This window comes from Somniosus microcephalus, chromosome 13 (genome assembly GCF_052327205.1).
Source record: "Somniosus microcephalus isolate GS21.2 chromosome 13, FLI_Smic_1.0, whole genome shotgun sequence".
Classification (NCBI taxonomy): domain Eukaryota; kingdom Metazoa; phylum Chordata; class Chondrichthyes; order Squaliformes; family Somniosidae; genus Somniosus; species Somniosus microcephalus.
In genome coordinates this window covers 157,713,832-157,732,372 of record NC_140999.1, presented here as the reverse complement: position 1 = coordinate 157,732,372, position 18,541 = coordinate 157,713,832, and the positions used below count along the sequence as shown (strand labels likewise).

Here is an 18,541-nt window from a genome sequence, read left to right as displayed (position 1 = left end):
TGTCTATGTCCCAGCCTGTTACTGTTGATTCCGATTCAGCTCTGACAAGATAATAATTATTAGCAGAAAACTCTTCTAGCAAAAAGTTGGGCAGCTGGGTTGTTACCGCATCGATTATTCTGTTCAGTCGCTATCTGTAAGATTGTACTCCAGACTAGCCAACTGATGTCAAAGTCAAATCTCTTACCTGTTAGCAAAGGTGCACTTTTAAACTATGCAATTGCATGATACAGACAACTTTCAAATGACATTGACCGCTTAAGTTATCTGCCCTCAAAAACTGGATAGTAAATGATGCACATTGCAGTTATTAATCTTTGACATACTTGTAAAACTTGTCCTTTAACCCAATTCACTAAAGCAGCAAAAACTTCCAGTTAATAGCTGTCATTTTCCAACACACAGGAAGTTGTTACTAGTCTTAGTCGACAGTACTTAAAACTATAAATGCAGCATGGATTTTGTTAAGGAATCGTAGACAATTTATCATCGATCATTAAGGTATATTAAGGCTATCCGTTAAATTGTATTTACAATAACTATTGTGTATAGGTTAGCAGCATCCTGTTTTACCCCATTAAACCATATTCCTGTATTCATGAGGAACTTACAGTGCTGACTTCTTGAGATTCCTTGGATTTCCTTGCCTGTTTCCCCCTCAGTACAAGTTGTGGAAGTGATGTGATTCCAAATGGATGACAGCGGAATTGCGACATTTATATAGAAGTAAAAGTCCAGTAACTTTCAACATGTCACTGAGCTTGTGTCCCAAGTGAAACTAATGTGTGCCAGAGCGTAGAAATCAAGACATTCCCTAAGTGACTTTTGCCATTTTAAAATGAATTTACCTAACAGTGACGCCAATCAAACGGCGGAGTTCGTGGTCTTTGACGTAAGAAAGCGTTTCCCGGTTGTCGAGCTGCACACTTCAGTGTTCCGACTATTTTCATTGTAATTTCCTGCGGAGAGTAAATTGCAAGGCAAGGCTGAGCTCTGATCAGACAGCGGCGCTCAGAGTGAGCGCTGTCCATGGTGCTGAAAGGAGCCGCCCGCGGCAGTGATCAGCTCCAAGCGAGTCTTTACCTGATAACAGAAGACCTTAAAACGTCCAGAACACGCAGAGATGTTGTTAGAAACGCACACGGCTGACAGATAGAATAATTTTATTAGAGCAGCCGGGGATCCGCTTTCTGTTCCGACATCTAACCCAGTATGGGTGGGCTCTCCGCGCTTGCTAGTTTACACACTCCATGTGCTGGGACTGAAATTTTCTTCTCTGCTTTCAAAAGAATCTTCCCCTTTCTGATCCCAATATCAGAATCCAGCAGTCCCGTGTATTGCTCCGGACACAATTGATTGTAAATATTAAAAGGGAGGGAACTAACCTCTTTGAACAATCAGGTTGTTATTATTTTATCGCAATAGCCAGACATTTGAAAGTAACATAATTGTTCCGTTACAAGGATGGCACTTCCAATCCCAGAAATGACAGCAATCCTCGGGTTGATTGAGCAGCGGGGCAGTGATTAGAAATATCACCGTAGTCGATGGAAATAACTTCTTCAGGAGAAAGGGACTGGGTGCAAATTGAGTTTAAAGTTTAATATTTCAAACCATGACCGATGTGGCCCTCCGAAAATAAGAGAGTCAGTTTAAATGAGAGTGCGAGAGAGATTGTTTCGAAACCACTTAAGCTGACAAAAATAACCTATCTCCTACAATGTTTTCTTGGGACTCCCACGAGAGGAAACAGAGAAGTGCCGATGTAATAATTATAATTTCATTTTCTCTCCAATTCTGCGAGTGCAGTGCAGGGTTTGGATGATTTATTTGTGTTCTGTGGTTGTTTTAAACGATACTATTTTCATTTCGTGTCTCTGTTTCCTCTCTGTGTTTATCATCCAGCCATTAATTCCTGTTCATAAAGGGAGCTGGGTAAATTTCTCCTACCCTGGATTACCCCGGATATATGGGATAATCCTTTATAGAATATGCATCATTTATAATAATAATAATTCCAATAATATTTCTTATTTATATGGTTGTAATCAGCCTTACATAAGTGATGACCATCTCCAACAAAAAAGGCCCAATCACCTGCCTTTGACACCACCATCACTGAGGTCCCCCACTATCAATATTTTGGGGTCTACTGTTGAGGAAAAGCTTAACCTGACTGGCCATATCAACATGATGCCTACAAGAGCAGGGCAGAGGCTGGGAACGGTGTGATGAATGGCTCACCTCCTGACCCCTCAAAGCTTTTTCACTATCTACAAGACACACACCAGGAGTCTGAGGGATCGCACACCATTTGTCTGAATGGAGCAGCTGTAACAACTCTCAAATAGCTTGACAACATCCAAGATGTGTAGTCCACTTTATCCACGCTCCTGCCAGTCGATTCAATATCCACCCTCCATCACTGGCACCCTGTAGCTGTGGTATGTATTATTTACAAGATGCAAATCAATAACTCAGCATGCTTACTTTGATGCAACAAGAACAACTTCCATTTCTATAGCGCCTTTAACATAGTAAAACGTCCCAAGACGCTTCACAGGACTTTATCAAACAAAACTTGACACAGACCCACAAAATGAGATATGAAGACAGGTGACCAAATGCTTAATCAAAGAGGTAGGTTCTAAAGAGCATATTAAAGGAGGAGAGAGAGGTAGAGATGCCGAGACATTTAGGGAGGAAATTTCAGAGTTTAGGTCCAAGGCATCTGAAGGCATAGCCGCCAATGCTAGAGCGATTAAAATCAGCGATGTTCAAGAGACCAGAATTGGAGGAGTGCAGAGATCTCGGCGGGTTGTAGGGCTGGAGGAAGTTATAAAGATAGAGAGGGGCAAGGCCATTGGGGGATTTGAAAACAAGGATGAGAATTTTAAAATCTAGGCTTACAAGACCAGGGGCCAATGTAGGTCAGCGAGCACAGGGGTGATGGGTAAACATGACCTGGCATGAGTTAGGATACCGGCATTAGAGTTTTGGTTGAGCTCAAGTTTATGGAGGGTGGAAGATGGTAGGCCGGCCAGGAGAGCATTGCAGTAGTCAAGTCTAGAGGTAACAAAGGCATTGATGAGGGTTTCAGGAGCAGATGAGCTGAGGCAGGGGCGGAGACAGCTGATGTTAGCTCTGATGATGTGGAATCTGTATGGGTAGAATTGAGAAATACTAAGGGGAAAAAAACATTAGTGGGAGTGGTATATAGACCTCCAAACAGTAAGGTGGAGGTTGGGGATGGCATTAAAAGGGAAATTAAAGAAGCATGCAATAAGGGCATAGCAGTCATCATGGGTGACTTTAATCTACATATAGATTGGGCCAACCAAATTAGTAACAATACTGTGGAGGAGGGATTCCTGGAGTGTTTACGGGATGGTTTCCTGGACCAATATGTCGAGGAACCAACCAGAGATCAGGCCATCTTAGACTGGGTATTATGTAACGAGAAAGGATTAATTAGCAATCTTGTTGTACGAGGCCCCTTGGGTCGGAGCGATCATAATATGATTGAATTCTTCATTAAGATGGAGAATGAAGTAGTTGACTCAGAGACAAGGGTCCTCAATTTAAATAAAGGAAACTACGATGGTCTGAGGAGCGAGTTGGGTAGGATTGAGTGGGGAATGGCGCTCAAAGGGTTGACGGTGGATAGGCAATGGCAAACATTCAAAGACCGAATGGATGAGCTACAGAATTTGTTCATCCCAGTTTGGCATAAAAATAAAACAAAAAAGGTGACTCAACTGTGGCTAACAGGGAAATTCGGGATAGCATAAGATCCAAGGAGAGGACATAAATTGGCTAGAAAAAGCAATAATCCTGAGGATTGGGAGCAGTTTAGGAGTCAACAAAGGAGGACAAAGGGATTAATTAAGAAAGGGAAAATAGAATATGAGAGTAAGCTTGCGGGGAACATAAAAACTGACTGTAAAAGCTTTTATAGATATGTGAAGAGAAAAAGATTAGTGAAGTCAAGCGTAGGTCCCTTACAGTCAGAATCAGGGGAATTTATAATGGAAAACAAGGAAATGGAAGACCAACTAAATACATACTTTGGTTCTGTCTTCACAAAGGAGGACACAAATAACCTCCCAGAGATGCCGGGGAACATAGGGTCTGATGAAAGAGAGGAACTGAAAGAAATCAGTATTTGTAGGAAAATGGTGTTAGGAAAATTGATGGGACTGAAGGCCGATAAATCCCCAGGGCCTGATGGTCTACACCCCAGGGTACTTAAGGAAGTGGCCCTAGAGATAGTAGATGCATTACTGGTCATCTTCCAGAACTCGATAGACTCTGGAACGGTACCCATGGATTGGAGGGTAGCTAATGTTACCCCACTATTCAAAAAAGGTGGTAGAGAAAAAGCAGGGAATTATAGACCGGTAAGCCTGACATCGGTAGTGGGGAAAATGCTAGAGTCTATTATAAAAGATGTAATAGCAGAGCACTTGGAGAGCAGTGACAGGATCGGACAAAGTCAACATGGATTTACAAAAGGTAAATCATGCTTGACTAATCTACTGGAATTTTTTGAGGATGTAACTGGTAAAATAGATAAGGGAGAACCAGTGGATGTGGTGTATTTGGACTTTCCGAAGGCTGTCGATAAGGTCCCACACAAGAGATTAGTGTGCAAAATTAAGGCACATGGGATTGGGGGCAAGGTATTGAATTGGATAGAGAACTGGTTGGCGGACAGAAAGCAAAGAGTTGGAATAAACGGGTCATTTTCCGAGTGGCAGGCAGTGACTAGTGGGGTACCGCAAGGATCGGTCCTAGGACCCCAGCTCTTCACAATATATATTAATGATCTGAACGAGGGAATTGGATGTAATATCTCCAAATTTGCAGACGACACAAAGCTGGGCGGGAGGGTAAGCTGCGAGGAGGATGTCGGGAAACTCCAGGACGATTTGAACAGGTTGGGTGGTTGGGCAGAAACATGGCAAATGCACTATAATGTGGATAAATGTGAGGTTATCCACTTTGGTGACAAAAGCAGGAAAGCAGATTATTATTTGAATGGCAATAGATTGGGAGAAGGGGAAGTGCAAAGAGACCTGGGTGTCCTTGTGCACCAGTCGCTGAAGGTAAGCATGCAGGTGCAGCAGGTGGTTAAGAAGGCAAATGGTATGTTGGCCTTCGTAGCAAGAGGGTTCGAGTACAGGAACAAGGATGTCTTGCTACAGTTGTACAGGGCCTTGGTGAGACCGCACCTTGAGTATTGTGTGCAGTTTTGGTCAGCTTACCTGAGGAAGGACGTTCTTGCCATGGAGGGAGTGCAGCGAAGATTCACCAGGCTGATACCTGGGATGGCAGGAATGACGTATGAGGAGAGATTGTGTCGATTGGGCTTATACTCACTGGAGTTTAGAAGATTGAGAGGGGATCTCATCGAAACCTATAAAATTCTGTCGGGTCTGGACAGACTAGATGCAGGAAGGATGTTTCTGATGGCCGGGGAGTCCAAAACCAGGGGTCATAATCTAAGGATAAGGGGTAAGCCATTTAGGACTGAAATGAGGAGGAATTTCTTCACCCAGAGAGTGGTGAACCTGTGGAATTCTCTGCCACAGAGGACGGTGGAGGCTAGTTCATTAAATATATTCAAGAAAGAGTTGGATATATTTCTTGAGGCTAAAGGGATCAAGGGATATGGGGAAAAGGCAGGGACAGGGTACTGAATTTGGATGATCAGCCATGATCACATTGAATGGCGGAGCAGGCTCGAAGGGCCGAATGGCCTACTCCTGCTCCTATCTTCTATGTATGTTACGGAGATGGAAGTAGGTGCAGATATGAGGTATGGGATACCACTTCCCAGCCCCATGACCTCTACCACCAACAAGGACAAGAGCAACAAGATCATGGGAGCACCATAACCTCCAAGTCACACAATATCCTTACTTGGGCATATATTGTCATTCCTTCATTACTTTTGTCAAAATCCTGGAAATCCCTATGCAACATCATTCTGGGAATATCATTACTTTCAAGGATTACAGCAATTCATGGAAAGTCCACCACCACCCTCTCGGGGTATCTAGAGATGAACAATAAATGCAGCCTTGCCAGTGTTGCCCACATCTCAAAAATAAATAATAAAAACTCCTAATCTAAAGCACCATATAAAAATATTGCAGAACAAGACACCCTAAGCAGATTACTTCAATTCACTACATCAAGCACCAGAGTATTAATAACCAGAGCTCTTTGCACTGTTTTATTGTAAAAAGAAGTCATTTTTGACAGAATGTTAATTTCAATAAGCTAAGCTGTCACATCATGCGAGTTAATAAATTAAGCATCAAATGTTAGTCAATAAAATGGATGATAAGGGCAAGGTGAATCTGACTGATAGAAGTTTGGTCAGTGATTAGAATCTGTAGCACTGCTCTATTTGAAGATACTGAATAGACTCTGCAAGCTTATTTTTTAATAAAGATATTCTATTACTATACAAACTTTTTTTCAGAAATAAATCTCTTGTGCAATAATATTTTAATCAACATTGGAACTGTCAGCCCTGAAGATTTGGATCTTTCCTATTACTCTGCTCAAGTGAATGCTTCAGTGAGCTACCGCCCCCACAGTGATGGCCATTTGTTTGGGATATCCTTCAACAACAGAGTTACTGAGCAAACAAGTCATAAGAAGGAAAATTCAGGCAGTTCCAACAGCTAATTTTATTTATTTTTATGAGCTGCGTTGAAGACTCCTACTAAAACATGACATTTTATAAGGTTGTAGCCTCACACCTCAATGGTTTCCCTTGTAAATACATTTTTCATAATTTTCTACCAGGACCAATAGGTAGTTTATTTCCATAGCCTAATTATTTTAAAGTTGACAGCTATATTGTCTATCTATAATAATATATAACCATTCTTGACTTTCCTTTTCATTATACTTAATTCCTGTTGTCATCATTTACTAATACTTTTGCAACATTGGCAATGCCTAGTGGTAAGGATTACTTATATTACTTTTATACCCGCTGTTCATTGGTCATGCTGTAGCATTAGCTTTCTGCCTTCAGCTATTGTTTTCTTTTTATGTCTCCTCACTGCAAGGCTGAAGGCAATTACTACTACCGATAATTTATAATTTTTTCTTCAGTTTATTTCTCTGCCATCCGATTGTATGGCCCCACCACACAGCACCTCTAACTGCACTTCACCCCTCGTTGGCTGCTCCACTCCATTGATGCCAGATGGTTCTCTTCACCCACCCATAGGACTATAAGCTGGGCACTTGAAGTCAATATCTATGCCCACTGCAGCAGGGCTAGGATAAGGACTCACCCTCCGGCAAGCTGATTCCTGGGCCATCCTATCCTCCTGCCCTTGCTCCTGTGCACCCATGCTCAGTGAACTTCCCAATGCAGACCTGACACTCTAACCTATGCGGGCTGCCAGTTTCTGATCTGGTGCCTGCAAGGGTAAGGTCAAGTGTTAGTGTGTCTTCAGGAGGGCTTTTCCTACTGTTCCTCTGCTGCAAATGGGCCCGTTACTTGTAATATATCCTTGTGTTCAAATCCTTCCATGACCTCGTCCCTCCCTACCTCTGTAACTTCCACCAGCCCTACAACCCTCCAAGAACTCTGCATTCCTCCAAATCTGGCCTCTTGTGCACTCCCACGAGTCCCATTTCCTTTGTCCCACCATTGGTGGCCGTGCTTTCAGCCATCTAGATCTTAAGCTCTGGAATTCACTCCTTAAACCTCTCTGCCTTTCCAACTCTTTCTCCTCCTTTAAGACAATCCTTAAAACTTTCCTTTTTGACCAAGGTTTTAGTCACCTATCCTAATATCTTTGGCTCAATGCCATTTTTTGTCTGATTGCAACTCTGTGAAGTACCGTGGGACATTTTACTACATTAAAGGCACTATATAAATGCAAGTTGTTGTTCATAGACCTGGAAAGGGAAGAGAGGGTTAAGGGTTAGCAGAGACAGATGAGTGACAGTTCAAAGCAAAACCACGCTGCCATGCAGAATGTGTGAGGAAGAAAGTTCAGTGAGAACTGATGGCCAACCAACCTATGGAGTGTATCCTCTGCCCACGGATTCGAATGCTGCCTCTTCTAATGGGCACAGGACTTGTAGGGATGATGGCCCTCCTCATGTGCTTGTCTGTTTCCTGGCATTGTGTCCAAGCTTGTCCTGCAAGAAAAAAGGGAGAGTGTTACTGTGTGACCTGCTGAAAAGTTGTGAAGAAGTGTGTGTCAGGGTAGAATCCTGTGGATGGGGTGTGAAAGGTGCCATAGGTGTGGGAAAGTGGGGGAATAATTGTAAGAATAGTAGTAGGTTCAGAATGTGCAAGTAGCAGCAGAATGAGTTCCAGTGAAATGTGCTGCTGTAATTGGAGGAGATTGATGGGAAGAGGGGGAGAGAAGGCTTGTGAGTGTTGGGGCTACAGATGGTGCAGGGTAAAGCAGAAAGTAAGAGAAATGTAAGTAAGAGTTTTACCTTGGTTTCTCTGGTCAGATCATTGAATTTTTTTTTGCATTATAGATAGGCCAGTGTGCAATTCTCCTTGTACTAACCTGATCTACCACCTCTGACTTGTGCTGCCATGCTATTGGCCTTGGTAGTCTTCTCCCATCTGCTGGAGAGGGCAGCTCTCGTCTCCTGGTTACCTCCTCCACAAGGACTTCAACAGCAGTGTTGGAAAATTGGTGTGCCCTTGTAGAACTACTCCTAGTCATCTTCTTCACTTTACAACAATAACTGAATGCTCTGATTCAAAACAGTCAAAATGTACCTCCCCTTTAAGAGGTGCAAGCTGCTTTTAAATGGCATAATTGCACCCTCCCAATTGACAAGCTGGCAATAAACAGTGCGAGTAGTGCTGTCAGCTTGCCAATCATAATCAAATGAGGCACAAGCACCAATTTGGCTCATGCCTTTCACCAACGTCATTGAGCACACATATCGATCACTAGGCCCATTTTGCACCCATTTTAGGCACAAGTTGAATTTCACCCCATTGATTTTAAAAGTGCTAAAAGCACTTGTACCTTAAGCAAGTTCCCAGTAATGGCCAGTACCACAGCTTTTTGGCTCTGACTTGGAAAATCTGCTCTCAAATTTTTCATACGATAAGATCACTTTAGAGTAATTTCTAGGCTTAAATGGTATTTTTGTTTTGCAGGAAAAGTTTATTTTTTTCATTAATGGAATTTTTTTCCATGTTGTGACATTCATATCTAATGTGCCAAGGAAGAGATATCTACTGACAGTTTAAGAAGTGGCATGTTTGAAATTGTTTTCCCCAGGTGATTTCCTGTACCCTACTGTGTGCCGTGATTTCACTGGAGATTGATACCTGGATTCATGTACTGGGAATAATTAGTACACTTCTGGCTGTTAAAACACGTCATCCCTTTCCTCAAGAAGAAAAAAAGTAAAGGCACACAAAATGAAGGAACAATTGAAGCTGTCAAACTTGTCAGTATTCTGTACTCAGGGACTTCTCTTAAAGGCTTAGTTAAGCTGTCTTACATCTCAGCAGGGGCAGGATGCCTGGCTCCTAGAGAATTTGCCACAGCAGTAAAGAAATCCACATCGAACTGTTAGAAATGATACAGTTGAATGACACATTGTAGACAATATTATCACGAGGCATGTTCCATACCTTTTTGTATAGAACTGATGGGGTAAATTCACTGCCAAGCACCAAACTATTTTATAAATTAGTAACTGATCTTTTGTGGTATTGCTCACAACGTGTGTTACTGAGCTGACAAAACAGCGTGGATGATTTTGGTCTTCTAACAGTAAACGGGTGGGAGGTGGGCAGGGTGAGAGCAGTGCCGCCCAGAGGAGTGAGCTTGCTGGTCATGCCTCATTAGCGTGAAACACAGTAGGCAGATCGCTGATTAGGAAATGGGAAATCATGAGTTACTTTTTTAAAGGCCTGCATCAGATTTAAGGGGAGGTGCTTTTTTGTGGGCCAGTTTCTCCTGCAGGACCTGGCTGTAATGAATTTAATGATCTGACCAGGTGTGCCAAGATAAGACTCCTCTTCACATCTCTTATACTTCCTGCACAACTTCAGCACTAACAATCCTTCCCTTCCCCACTTCTCATGGCTCTCTATACTTCACTGTACCTCCTTTCTGCTTGCATTAATACCCTCAGAAGCTACTATTGCCCTCACAACTACTTTTTCCTATTGCTTTCACTTGCTGCTTCTTCCTGTCATCATGTGCAGTATGATAAACCTCCTCATACATGTTGAAAAGCTTTGCCCAGGATACCTATAACCCACTCCACTCTTCTTGCAGGAGAAACTTTCACACAACAGGAGGGAGGCAACCAGCACAGGAGGAGATCTGACTACTCTATAAATCCTGATACCAATGGAAGAAGACACCAGCAACTTCATTGGAAGACAAAGAGCAATCCGCAGCAGAGATGGAGAGGTTGGAGGCTTGGCACAGCGGAGTGTGTTGGCAATTTCACTTCCTTTTCTCTTTATAATTAACACTGTCAGTCGCACACACACAGTCATATAATGAGCATGAAAACCTGGTGGTCTATTGCGCTGCTACAGATCTGCCAATGCTAGGACAGTCTGGGAGAATGAATTGATAAGGGATTAATTGGATTATGGATCTCTTAAAATCTCCTCTACTGCAGATTAGGAGTGCTGAGCCTGAGCCCAGTAGCAGGGGCAGTCGTGCAATGGGAATGGAATATGATGATATCTTTCATGATGACAGCATGTCTAGACCCTCGCGAGCCACTGAACTCTGGGCTCCAATGTCTGCTCCACCTTTGAGAGGTTGGTGAACTGCACGGACAGGGGTTTTAAATGGGTCACTGCTCTCCTGAAGTCTGCTCTCCCACAGATCAGACACCATGGGAGTGGCACTGGTGCAACTGGGTGTGGTACATGTTGCCCTCTCTCAGGATGTCAGTTGTCTGCTCCTTTGTCACCCCATTAACCAACACCCATCGTGATGCCAGAAAGCCAGCTGACCCAGACTGCCCAATCAGCAGCCAAGAATCTGCAGTCTGCAGCTTGGCCCTCCCATGTCCGAGCCTCCAGAGGTCACTGACCACGAACATCTCAAGGATCCTCATTTAAGCAACAGCAGCCTTCCACCAGCTATGCTGAAGCCACTGGGGAAGAACCTCATAGGAGTAGTAGGATTAGTAAAACAACATTGAAGAAACACACTATGGGCTGACATTTGGATGAGAAATGACGTCAAGGCTATTATTATTGTAGAGATTAAAATTTCAGCTTTTCACATTTGGAACTTTTGTCTGCAGTGTGGTTTTATAGCAGGTTATTAGTTTGCAATTTCAGGGTGTCATATATATGATAGTTGGTTCAATGGTTTCAATGTTCTTTACCGCAGGGTTGAAGGAGTGACAAAGGACAGTTAGTGCGAAGGGGGATTGTAGAACGTTTAATGGGAAGGAGCAGGTCAACAAAAGTGCCGAGCAATTTATTCATTCCTGGTATCTTTGGCAGCAAGGTGATGTAGTGGCCCTCCTTGTTCAGCTAGTACCTCGTCTGCACCCAAGTCTTCCTCCTCCATGTACAATCCTCATTGGATTGCGAGATTGTGCAACATGTAGCAGACTACCACAATGCGCGAAACTCTCTGTGGGCTGTACTGAGATGAGCTTCCAGTCTTATCCAGGCACCTAAACTGTTGCTTCAAGAGCCTAACTGTGTGCATGATGATCATCCTGGTGGTCCCATGGCTCTGGTTATGCCTTATCTGTATGAGCATGCTGGGGTTACGGAGGAGTGTTATAAGCCATGTGTGGACAGGATAGCCCTCGTCCCCTAGTAGCCATCCTCTGACGTTACTTGATGGGTAGAATAGTGGGGGGATGATTGACTGACATAGGATGAAGGAATTGTGAAAGCTGCCTGGAAAACTGGCACAGACATGCATTATTCTGTGTCAGTGATCACTGACCACCTGTATATACGTACATACTAACATATGAATTAGGAGCAGGAGTAGGCCACTCGGCCCTTTGAACCTGCTCCGCCATTCAATAAGATCATGGCTGATCTGATTACTCCACATTCCCGCCTACCCTCGATAACCTTTCACCCCCTTGTTTATCAAGAATCTATCTACCTCTGCCTTAAAAATATTCAAAGACTCTGCTTTCACTGCCCTCTGAGGAAGAGAGTTCCAAAGACTCATGACCCTCTATGAGAAAAAATGTCTCCTCATCTCTGTCTTAAATGGGCGACCCCTTATTTTTAAACAGTGACCCCTAGTTCTATATTCTCCCACAGAGGAAACATCCTCTCCACACCCACCCTGTCAAGACCCCTCAGGATCTTATGGGCAGGATTTTCATTGTGCCGTGGAGTCGGGATTGGAGGCGTGCAGGGGGTTAAAATCCCGAAATCATGGGTCCCGACCCCTTCCCGCACCCAAACCCGCCTCCATGCCAGTTTTAAAGGAGGCGGGTACCTGCCCCGCACTGGGACCCGCCTACCCGAGGTGGGAAGGGATTAGTGCCAATTAACTGCCTGTTAACAGGTAGTTAACAGGCAGTTTTTAGCCTAATCCCTATTTTGAAGGTTGAAGTGTGGGATTCCCGATAACTCCAAACCACGCCAAGTTAGAGGAGTCAGGCCGTCGGGTTGAAGGACTTGGAGGGGCCGAGATGTCGGTGTTCAGGTGAGTGATGTGTGCATGAGTGCAAAGGTAAGTGTGTTTGGTATGTCTAAAGTGATTAAAGATGTGTAAATTACCTTTTCTTACCTTTTCAGCCTTTCTTCCTTTAGGTCCCGGGAGTCCGTCATCTCACCAGCACAGAAAGCAGAATGGCTGCGAACTGTCAAAAGTGACAGCCTTCAGCTTTCTGTGCAGGAGAGATTTCTAACTGAGTCTGTGGAGAAGGACTCCGGTTAGAAGTAAGACTGTCAGTGTTTGACAGCTTCAAACAGCTGTGAAACACTGATATTTCATCTGTCAAAAGCTCTTGCCAGATGAAATTTCAGTCTGTGATGTGACCTGTTGCCAGGTGGGCCTTAATTGGCCCGCTGAGCCGGCTGGGCGGGTTCAACAAGGTCAATCAAGTTAAAATCGCGTGGATTGGCCGCATCTCGATGGAGGCGGGACTACAACCCCAAAAGTTGTAGTCCCACCTCCAACCTGACTCCTGAGTTAAATTCCTGCCCAATATGTTTCAATCAAGTCACCTCTTACTCTTCTAAACTCCAGCGGATACAAGCCTAGCCTGTCCAACCTTTCCTCATAAGACAACCTACCCATTCCAGGTATTAGTCTAGTAAATCTTCTCTGAACTGCTTCCAATGCATTTACATCCTTCCTTAAATAAGGAGACCAATACTGTACACAGTACTCCAGATGTGGTCTCACCAATGTGCTGTATAACATAATAATATATTGATGGAATTAAATCCTTTCCTGTTAATGAATGGTCCTGGATATTCTTTTGGTGCCTTGAGGCTACATGTGTTCAGTCTATGACCCCCTGCATCCAAGAGAAGTCAGCCAAGTCAACAAATCTCAGAACCTTTTTATTCTGACTGCTGGTGTTCTTTGGGTAGGCTATATAGTCCACAGCCCTAGCAAAGGGGTGACCTGCTTGATGCATTTAGGAACTGCAAACTGAGAGATGCAGGAAATGCTCCCTGTAGCACCCTGGAAAGAGTCTGAGGCAAAGAGGTTAAGGGTGGTGGTGCCTTTCATTGCCACAGGCAATGCATGGCCACCTGGGCCAGCAGGCAGTAAGCCTTGTTGCAGGAGGCTTCAGAGGTCCATGACAGCCTGTCTGGAGAAGCACAGCCTCCTCATCCACTGCTCCTGAGACAGATCCAGGAAACCCACATTCTGTCTGTACACCCTAAGGATTGAGTAGAGCCTTCTTTGAGCAGCCCCCATGACCTATTGTCTCCTAAGAGGCCCAACTGCTGCTTCTTGTGGCAAGGTAGTCTGTGGCTGCTACTGTTGCCCCTGTTGCTGTAAACATAAAAGTTAATTATAAAATATGTAGGCCCTGAATTTCTGTCGGAGTTCTCCCGATCTCCCATCGTAATCTTAGCAGGAGATCAGGAGAACCTCTGGAGAAATGATGTAAATGATCCTGCAGAAATTCAGAGCCATATTTATTATAGCGATTGTGAACCATTCAGTATTTTCCTTAGTTGAAGAAAAGTGGCATAATCTAACATCTACTGTAAATATACTGTTATATATTTGCTTGGATCTATTGTTCAATAAATGAATTTGGCAATTAAAGTGTAAAACAAGGTCCACTGTTTGTGATATTCTGCCACTTAAAAAAAGACATAAGGAAGATCCTGTGGAGGTACTGAATAGATTGAATAGCTGAACCAAAATCTAAAGTAAGGTTTTTTGTTTATTATCATAGGCACATTATCAAAACGCACTTAGAAATCTGGGCCAGCGAAGATGCTCTTGAATCTGTAAGGAACTAAGGTTAATCCAAGAGAGTAGTGCAAACTATGAAAGCTGATACTTTAGATTAAGAATAGCAGAAAATGACCCAAAATGTAACGGGGACCATCAACAATATCAGATAACTTGCTGCCTAGAGATATATAAAACAAGTGACTGATACATTGTTAAGAAGGGTCAGCATTTTGCCTTTCCTACTGATTAGCAACAGGAGTGTGATATAACTGTCCAATTTCACCATACTGCTGGATTTCACAAAATACATTGGGTGACTGTTGGCATCCATGTAACCATCCAGGTAACAAGACCCTGCTCCTCTGGCACCACCACTTGATTCTCCTCACTCTTGTACTACAATTGACACATTGCTACCTCCTCAATTACACTATTTACATCATTCTGGGTGCGTGCTGGTGCTTAGAAATGTTAGTGAGAGTGACAGGTTGGTGTGAGGTACTGTCTTGTCCTGCCCTACTGGCAGTACAGACAATGATGCTCTTCCAGAATTACAATAAAAGAGGAAATATATTAGAATGGTGACTTCAAGAAATAGAGTTCAAGTTACAAAATATCATGTGATGGGGTAGTACTAGTCATGATCTTGGGAGAAACCTCTTCCGTTACTGTAGGCAAGAATATCCGTGGTGACCTCCTCCAAGCGAGTAATTTCTGGGCCCTCCTCCATTTCAGGTTTGTTCCTTTTTATTCTGTGCTATCTTGTCTTGCAAGCAGTGAAATAGTCTTGAGAATTTGTAAGTTTAAGAAGCACATGCAGTGACTAACATGGGACCAACCTGCAGCCCATTATTGAGTGTCAGTAACAGAACATATTTCGTGCAGGTAGAAGGATTTACTATGTGAATCCTCATTTTATGATTTTGGTGTGACAACAGTTTTATATGTAGGTTGTGCCATGCTACTGTATGGCCATGCTTTGCTAAGTATTCAAGAAGGTGTAAGGTTGGCGGCGTAAGCAGTGCAAGAGCAACAGGTTCTTTGTGGTTGTATACTTGGGATAGATACTCGTTGCAGGAAACTATTGGGATGCAACAACTTAGTGTCTTTCCTCAGGTTTTCCGTCTTCCACATTTTTAGCCAGGTTTTATGAGTGTTTCAGATAATAATCACCCTAACTCTTGCCAAATGTTTTAGATGATTTTTCTCTTAGAAGGGTGCACTTGAATGCCAACCAAGGCAACCCTCTGTTGTCTCACTGCATTGTTAGCACCTCAGGGTAACCATCAGTGTGTGTGTGTATATATATATATATATATATATAACATCCAGCATAATGATTAGTCAGGCATTCACATATTGTAGTGAAGCCACTGAGGGTCTGCTGGTATAGTTTCCTTTGGAAAGCTTTCACCAGTGCCATATCTGTGAAAGTGAAGTAATTTCACTACTCTCTGCAGATGCAGGTACAGATGCAGATCCAGACTAACCTGCCAGGTACCCCTTCATAGGTCTTCCTCTTCTTCTAAACAAATCACCTCAGAGGCTTCCCATTGGGAAACACATTGGTGTCAGTAAAGAGATCTAGGGGGCAAAAAAACAATAATTCATGATAACTAGCACAAAGAAATATCTATTTTATATTTAAAAAATGGTGAGTAGTTGCAGCATTCAGATGGTATTATGCCTATAGGTGGTGCTGTGAGGACTCATTATTTTAAGTGGGATTCCCCCAATGTAATGTGACCGTCAATCAACTTATTTCCTGCAACAAGTATTTGAACTCTTTTTGCAATCCTCAAATTTGCCACCAGGTGGCATTGCACCAATGTATTTGCTCGAGCACAGCAGACATTTTGGTAAAGGTAGGAAAGGTAAGTGTTTTATTACCTTGTCCCTGGCCTCGCTGCCCATTCCATCCTCAAAAATAATTTATGAACCCCACTCTCAACAAATTTTTCTGATCAACATTGCTTAATCATGTCCTTGCAGTATTTCAATCCTGTGGCCCTGCCAAACTTCCTCCCCCGTGGCCCTGCCAAACTTCCTCCCCCGTGGCCCTGCTAAACTTCCTCCCCCGTGGCCCTGCCAAACTTCCTCCCCCGTGGCCCTGCCAAACTTCCTCCCCCGTGGCCCTGCCAAACTTCCTCCCCTGTGGCCCTGCCAAAGTTCATCCTCATGGTCCTGCTGAACTTCCTCCTTTCAGTGCCTACACATGAGGGAGCTTCAGACATGGGCCCAGCACTCCTTAACACTACAACAGAAAGGGCTGTGGGAGTTGTTCCCTCTGGGTCAGCTGCTGACATATGGTGAAATTCAACTCAGCCTTCTAAGGCTCGAAGAGGACCATCCCAGCAACCCCTCCCCGCAACCTGATCTCACTCAGGGAACACCTTGTACAAATATTAAATTAGGAGCAAGGCAAGTAAGTTTGCTGACACAAAGGGTAGACATGGTGTTAAGAAGTGGTTGTAGATAGAATAATTGGAAATGTTGGCACTTTTTGGTGACTGTTGTTCCCTAAAGTAAACATGGTTATTGCACATAGGGCTAAAAATTCCTTCAGACCCATTTTCGGGCCTGAACTCAGCATCATGCACAGAGTACACACCTCAACCGGGAGGCCCGAGGTGGTGTGAAATTGGACCTTGGGCTCATTAATATTATTTAGGTGAGCAGCCCACAACTATAATCCCTCTACAGGCAGCTTGCCATTTTGAGAAGATGAATGGTGGGCTGCTTGCCTTATTGGAAGCAGGCAGAAGGAAAGTCTAGGGAGGGGAGGGTAGAGCGGCAACAGAAGGGGGGTAATTGGGAGTAACATGGAGTCGGGGAGCACTCCCGAAAAGAACTTGCTGGCCACCGACAAATCCTGAGCAGAGCAGATCCAGCTCCTGCTCCGCTCATCGTGATCCAATTTCCCAAAGGGGGTCTAAAATAGACATTAGTCCCTTCATTTACATATGTAAGGGGCCTAACATGTTTTAGGCAACTGCAAGGGATGCCTGAAAAATGACCCAACCCAATATTGGGTCAGACGTCTTTGAGGCGTACTTTGGGTATGGGACGTTGGTCCCCGAAATTGTCCATCATTGCACTCGTTTTGTGCCTGTAAAATGGCCGTAATAATCTCCAATTCTACCCCACAGAATTCTGAGTTCATATCTATGTATTCTTTCAATTTTAGGGGTTTGGAAGATAGCAGGTGAAATGTAGACTTCTTTTTGTATGAAGCAACTTGGTAGAAGTCTTTGTGAGAGACTTTGTGAGGGTGTGGAGGGAACAGGCAGGTGTGAAGTGACTTTATTAAGTGAGTCCACTTTTATTTATTGAAGGCACTGTGCTAGCTGTTGTGCCCTCCTTTTTCTGCCTAGTAGCTGTCCTGCCCTGCCCTGCATCCTCTCCATCATGCTGTGGGGATGGAGGTCCTTCCACCTCTTTGTCATCATTGCCTTCAGCTTCTGGAAGTAATAAGCTTTTCTTCATTGTGATATTACATAATATACTACATAACTACAATGATTCTTAAGACTCTCACTAAGCTGTATTGCAATGCTTCACCAGGACCTAAAACATGATTCTAGAATTCCTACAGTCTGCTCTTTGACACTTCTTGCAGTGGCATGAGCCTCATTGTATCAATTGGCCCCCTCTATTTGGAAAACTTACTCGAATCATAAGGTGTGACTGCAGGAGATAATGCTGATTACCATTGAATCATCCTAATATCTGACTGAGTCATAAGAGCTGGTATAGTAGATTGTCACCTGATGAAATCATCATGGCAGTTCCTGGGTATCTGGTATTGACGTGCAGGGTAACGTGATTGGGATCACACACTGTTGGAATTAAGAGAATGAAAGCTTTTCCTATTCATATGATAAAAGGGGTTGTCACATGGGGCTTTGAGTGTCACAATTGCTCCTTGTACCTGTATGAATCCTGCCAATCTGTAGAACTGGATAGATCTCTTTGTTAGTCTGATTCTGTTAGGAAGGATATGAATTGTGCAGCCCTCCTGAATAGAGCACTAGTGATGTTCTTGATGCATTAATGAGCAGCTTCCTAACTAATGTGGCAAAGGTTACCTGATGCTGCTTGGAAGGATCAAGTCACAAAGAAATTCAAAGCAA

General features: G+C 43.6%; 1 long non-coding RNA gene across 1 annotated transcript in view; it reads right to left on the bottom strand.

Annotated features, from left to right (window-relative positions):
- Nucleotides 1-851: 851 nt before the first annotated feature.
- LOC147108702 (uncharacterized) overlaps nucleotides 852-18,541 on the bottom strand; it is a 37,548-nt gene continuing 19,858 nt past the window's right edge. Inside the window, exons 2-3 of the long non-coding RNA XR_015080632.1 lie at nucleotides 8,059-8,181; nucleotides 852-959 (exon numbers count right to left, since the gene is read on the bottom strand). This is a non-coding gene — a long non-coding RNA (uncharacterized LOC147108702). The remainder of the gene's footprint in view (nucleotides 960-8,058; nucleotides 8,182-18,541) is intronic.